This window comes from Choristoneura fumiferana, chromosome 17 (assembly GCF_025370935.1).
Source record: "Choristoneura fumiferana chromosome 17, NRCan_CFum_1, whole genome shotgun sequence".
Taxonomy (NCBI): Eukaryota; Metazoa; Arthropoda; class Insecta; order Lepidoptera; family Tortricidae; genus Choristoneura; species Choristoneura fumiferana.
Window position 1 is genome coordinate 5,469,915 of NC_133488.1, and position 6,000 is coordinate 5,475,914.

The window sequence follows — 6,000 nt, forward strand, 5'->3', positions numbered from 1 at the left end:
ACTTACACTTGACACCAATTGACCTAGTCCCAAATTAAGCAAAGCTTGTAATATGGATACTAGGTAACGGATAAACATACTTACATAGATAAATACATACTTAAATACATATTAAACATCCAAGACCCGAGAACAAACATTCATATTATTCATACAAAATATCTGCCCCGGCCGGGAATAGGACCCAGGACCTCAAGCTTCGTAGTCAGGTTCTCTAACCACTTGGCCATCCGGCCGTCAAAAAATATGACACATAATTATTAGCTTATAATAATATGCATAATATACATTAGTCAAATATATATTAGTCCGACTAAAATTATTCTAAAACCGTAATATGCCAAACAAGGTAATGGCCAAAGTATTACTATGCGATTGTACTAAGTATTATGCGAATACAAATCATGCGAAATGAATTATGCTAAACTAAATTAGGTCAAAACAAATTATGCGAACGAAAGGGATCCCTGTTTTTCGCGAAACCGAGTTTCCTTGCAATGATTCTTAGGTGTGTTTTATAAAAATCGGTTCAGTCGTTTTTGAGATATTGAATTGGAAATGACAATATCGGTGGGTTTTCAACTTTTCTATAGGTATGTTGTCGGGTATGTACGTAAACTTTAATAGGTTTAATTTTTTCGTTTTGGGGTATGTACGGAACCCTAATAATACCACCAAACATTGAATATATTCTGAATATATTGAATAATCATACACAAGAACGTTGAGAGTATTTTAAAGATACCGTGACCCCCTTCAGGGGCATCCGCGCCCACGCGGGGGTCGCAACCCACAGTTTGAAAAACACTGAGCTAGAGAAATCGAATATCGAGGCGGCGCCTGGTAACCGTCACTTAGCAACAAGTTTCATCACAAATACTCTGCGATGTTTTTTCTGCGGGCGTTGTACACGAGACAGCCTTGATTTTTGGGGAAAATGTACTTAGGTTTATGGTTAAGATGTTTAATTTACATAGGCGTATATAGGGGGGGGGGCGTATAAGTATGTTTATCCGTTGCCTAGTATTCATAGTACAAGTTTTGCTTAGTTTGGGACTAGGTAAATTGGTATCAACTGTCCCATGATATTTATTCATTTATTGATTGATGTTCAAAGTACCGCACCGAAGGCGTAAGTATATTCAACGATTTAAATAAAAAAATCCGAAGAAAAACCTTTATTACAGGGGACCCGTCACGTCAAGCTAACCAGAACATCTCCTGCTTGCATATATGTAACTTATAGCAACATTTTGCTAATTTTACATAAAGCAAAATATTTGTTCAAGTGCCCCTAAAAGCCTCATTATCCACAATGTCCCCCTAAATCCCCTAAATCAAAGCGTACTACATTACAGCGCGCGCAATATTTTGTAGGTACGCGCTGATAATGCGCGACCATGATATTGTACGGCATGATAATCGGACACGATAATGCTTCGGATTATCACGTCGTACATTATTGCGCGTACATTCCGAGTTGTAAATTATTGTGTCCCTAACGGAGCACATGCGTAACACAATCACCGTTGTCATGGCAACGCGTCAAACGAGTCTAGAGACGGCCGGGCGGCATGGGCACACGGGCGTATTCTGGAACGCAACTAAGTGCCAGTGCAGACGGACTAGAAATGAAATGAAATGAAAATTGATTGCGTATGAATTAAGGTTTTAGATTGCAGTTACATATGCTTACACTTACGACCAGAATCGCTTAAAGTCACTTTTGGGCAAAACTGAGTTAAGTATATTTAAAATGTACTTTCCAAGTTATTCTAAATGCTGTTTAAATTATTATTAAAATCGATAAAATAGTTCCAATACTATTACAATTTTGATTATTTTCAAGCGACATTTTCAGATTATCATACAGAAAACCTTTACACTATAATAAAATAATATTTGTTATAGCCATTTTCGTCAAAGTATTAAATGTTTTAATGTGAAACAAGCGTTTTGGAATATTAAGATTTCAATAAAAATGCAATTTGAGTACTGCCTAAAAGTTTAAAATAATGTTAAGGTTTCGCCTGTTGAGCATTACTTTATATTTCAATGTATTGCAACAGCGACCACAACCTGAATATAAGTATAGGCGATATTGACTTGTAACAATATTTGTCGACCATAGAAGCGCTACAGCCAAAATCGCTTAAGCCGTCGCTTCGAGTACGCGCTGTATTGTAAAGTAGTGGCACTTTGTGTAGGCTAGCTTAGTCGGTTCGTACACGCTTGAAAGCACGATTCATAATAAGTAATTTTTAAAAACTTATTTAGGTAATTATAGATCTGTTCACTAACGAAAGTCTGCCCCTCCACATTCTATAATTGTAATTATACCTAAACGTATCCGTACGACAAGTCTATGTGTGCGTAGCTCGAACTTGTCCTCGTGGCTTCAGTCGCAAGCGTACCGTCAGTCACGCACACTAAGACTAAGACAATGTGTAAGTACTTAAGAGGTTTTTCTCGTGTACATTATAATTAGCTGTGGAGGGGCGCGCCTTCGTGAGTGAACAGATCTATGTATAACAGCGATTCACTTGCCGTAATTTAACAGTGTTTTTCTTTCAGGTGATGATAAGGAGCATGATATTCAGGTTTCGATGAACTAATAAGCCGCGTATCCACTAGAGGCAGCCTCGGGCCGAGCGGCTGCCTCGCTCCGAGGGCCGCGCAAGTGGAGACGCTGCCAAAGGCACGGCTCAGACTGAGGCTCCTTTGAGGCACGGTCAAAAAACCGACAAAATATGGCTCGGCTCGCGTGCTCGGCCTGAGGCTGCTCTAATGGATACGCGGCTATAGAAAAACATATAACCAGATCCAACAGACCGTCAAAATGAACCGTGATTGTCATTTAGATAACCTACTTATTTACTACTTCGTATCGTAGGTACGTCGTATCAATGAAAAGCTTATCACGGCATAAAACATTTACGTAGTCACACATTTTCATTGTTCTTGGCTTATGTAATATTAATTATCCATGGCTGGTTTGAGTAGCCACAGCTAAGACAAGCAGTGATGAAGAAGAAGACTGATGATTATTACCATTAAGGTTATTTTTCATCACTGCTTGTCTCAGCTGTGACTACGTCCGGCACACGCTCAATAACGTCTTCATCACAGGCCAGTGCAACCAGCCATCTCCGGTTTTTTTTTTTTTTTTTTTTTTGTTCTTTCTGCAATGTGGCAATCTGTGAACTCAACACAATAAGCCACTTCTTTGTCTTTTCATGTCTCTGTCATCAACTGAGAAATACTCCACTGAGCATCCCTTCAAGTGCTGTCATTGAACCTGCTTATTAAAGCAGGGACGCTGTGCTTCTTCAGTCTGTTGTAGTGCACGCTTCCTGTGCCTTTCAGTTTTGTTGCCAATTGATTTATGTGATTTGATAATCTGGCCTGGTACGATTTGCTATATTTTACAATTTCCTGCTTGATTGTGCTGATATTTAAGTCCAAGTGTATTAGCTTGTTGCTTATGTAAAAAGGTATGTTCAGCATTGTCCTCAACGTTTTATTCTGAAATCTTTGTAGTATTTCAATATTACTGTTGCTCGCCGTTCCCCATAGTTGTATTCCGTAGGTCCAAACGGGTTTCAGAATTGTTTTATATAGAGTGATTTTGCTGTCCATTGACAGTCTAGATTTACCCCCTGTCAGCCAGTACATTTCCCTTAGCCTTGTATCAAGTTGTTTGCGTTTAGTCCAAATATGTTTCTGCCATGTAAGTCGACGATCTAGGTGGATGCCTAAGTATTTGGCTGACTCTGCTTGGGGTATTTCTTTGTCATATAGTTTGATCGCTGGACATGTCTGTCTTCTGAGTGTGAAAGTTACGTGGACAGACTTATCTTGGTTTGCTTTAATGCGCCATTTGTCAAGCCATTTTTCAACCAACTGTAGGTGTGCTTGTACATTTGCAGATGCAGCATTGGGCGTTTCATTGACTGATAATATAGCAGTGTCGTCTGCATAAGTTGCTGTGGTGTTTGTTTCAAAAGTGGTTTGAATCTCCGGTATAACATTTTTTTTGTAAAAAGTCATTAAATCTTTATTTTTTAGCTGCGCTTATTGGCAGTGGATTAGTGTATAGCTTTTTTAATGCAGGTAGTTTAAATTTCTCTACTGAAAGAGGTTCAACAGAGTTTGGATTCGATTTTCGGTTGCCTTGTCTTGTTCGACGGTTGGTTTGCAAAGTTACAGGCCTGGTATCAAAACTCAAAAAGTCAGACGACATGTCGTAATTGATAAAAATATTACCTATACAAATATTAAGCCAAGAACAATGAAAATGTGTGACAACGTAAATGTTTTATGTCGTGATATGCTATTCAATGATACGACGTACCTACGATACGAAGTAGTAAATAGTAGGTATCTAAATTACACTCGCGGTTCATTCGACGGTCTGCTGGATCTGGTTATACCTATGTTTTTCTATTTAGTTCATCAAAACCTGAATATCCATGCTCGTTATCGTTTTGATGAAGAAGAAAGACTGATGGTTATTACCATAACGTTTTTTTTCATGACTGTTTTCAGTGGTTACTTTGAGCCTTGAGACGCTAAGTGCCTTTTTATTAAAATGTTTGAATAAAATATGTTTTTTGTTGTATGCATGTAATCAAAAGTTCCATAATTAAATGTATTAAGCAGCACATATGATATTAAAGGAATAACGTAATATATCTCACATATACTAGAAATATAATACTATATTTAAGGCTTTAGCTCGCTAGTTTTCATTTATTTATATTTTTGGGCTATTTGGTACCTATTTGTTGAAATAGATTGATGGAACTCTTTCGAAAAATACAAGTTATATGTCTTTGAATGATAAAAACAAAACAGAATAATGCTACATTGCATATAAGATAGAAAAACAGAAAAAAGCCTAGAGTCAAAACATCTTAGAAATATTTTGCACTTTTAAGCGCGCTTAAGAGGTAAATTCCGATTTGTTTACAGCCAATACCTCTTATTTGCGCTGAGACTTAACTAAAAACTGAAAATTGTATAAAACATGTAAGCATTTTAACACTGTATTCGGCGAAAAATGCTTCAATTATGGACTTAAAATGAATAGTTTATATCCAATATATCTGCGTAAACTTGCTAGTTTAGAAGATAAACAAAAAACGTGTCTACAGGCAAAATCGCTTATCTGCAGTACCTTTTGAAGAAAAGCCCTATTTTAACCTACTCGGCGCGAGTATAGAGTAAATAACATAGCCTATCCTATTAAGGGATAAATTATCTAAATAGAAACACAGAGACTTTTTTTAGTATAACTAGCTTTTATAGGTTTTTAGAGCATGCAACCTTTAATGCGTTTTCTCGAAACTACATTTCATGCAGATAAGCGATTCTGGTTGTAAGGGGACGATATGCTTACACTTAAGTTTCACTTAACCATACTTTACCTACAGGTGTACACGCAGTTAAAAAATAATAAAGATGAAAATTTTAAATTACACTCAGTTATTTTAAATACTGTTCATTACATTATTATTAAAATGCGATAAAATAGTTCCAATACTATTACAATTTTGATTATTTTCAGCGAACATTATCATTATCATACAGAAAATCCTTTACACTATAGTAAAATAATATTTGCTATAGACCATTGTTTCGTCAAAGTATTAAATGTTTCTTAATGGTTGTCTTTAAATGTGTCCGGCAGTTTATTAAATATTTCAATACACATGATGTAAGATTTTTTTGACCACAGTTGAGTTTTTCGCATGGCCTATGAATTCTGTACTTATACTGAGATCTGAATGTGCGTTGACATGTCTTGCCTCAGTACCACTACCATGAGTTTACAGTGACCGTACTCGATAGCGACGGCGTAAATTTATTTGTAGAGGCGCTGTACAATTATCCATATAAATAGTTTACGCCGTCGCTATCGAGTACGGTCACTGTAAACTCATGGTAGTGGTACTGATTGAAATATATAAGCTCTTTTACTTAAATACAACAACACAG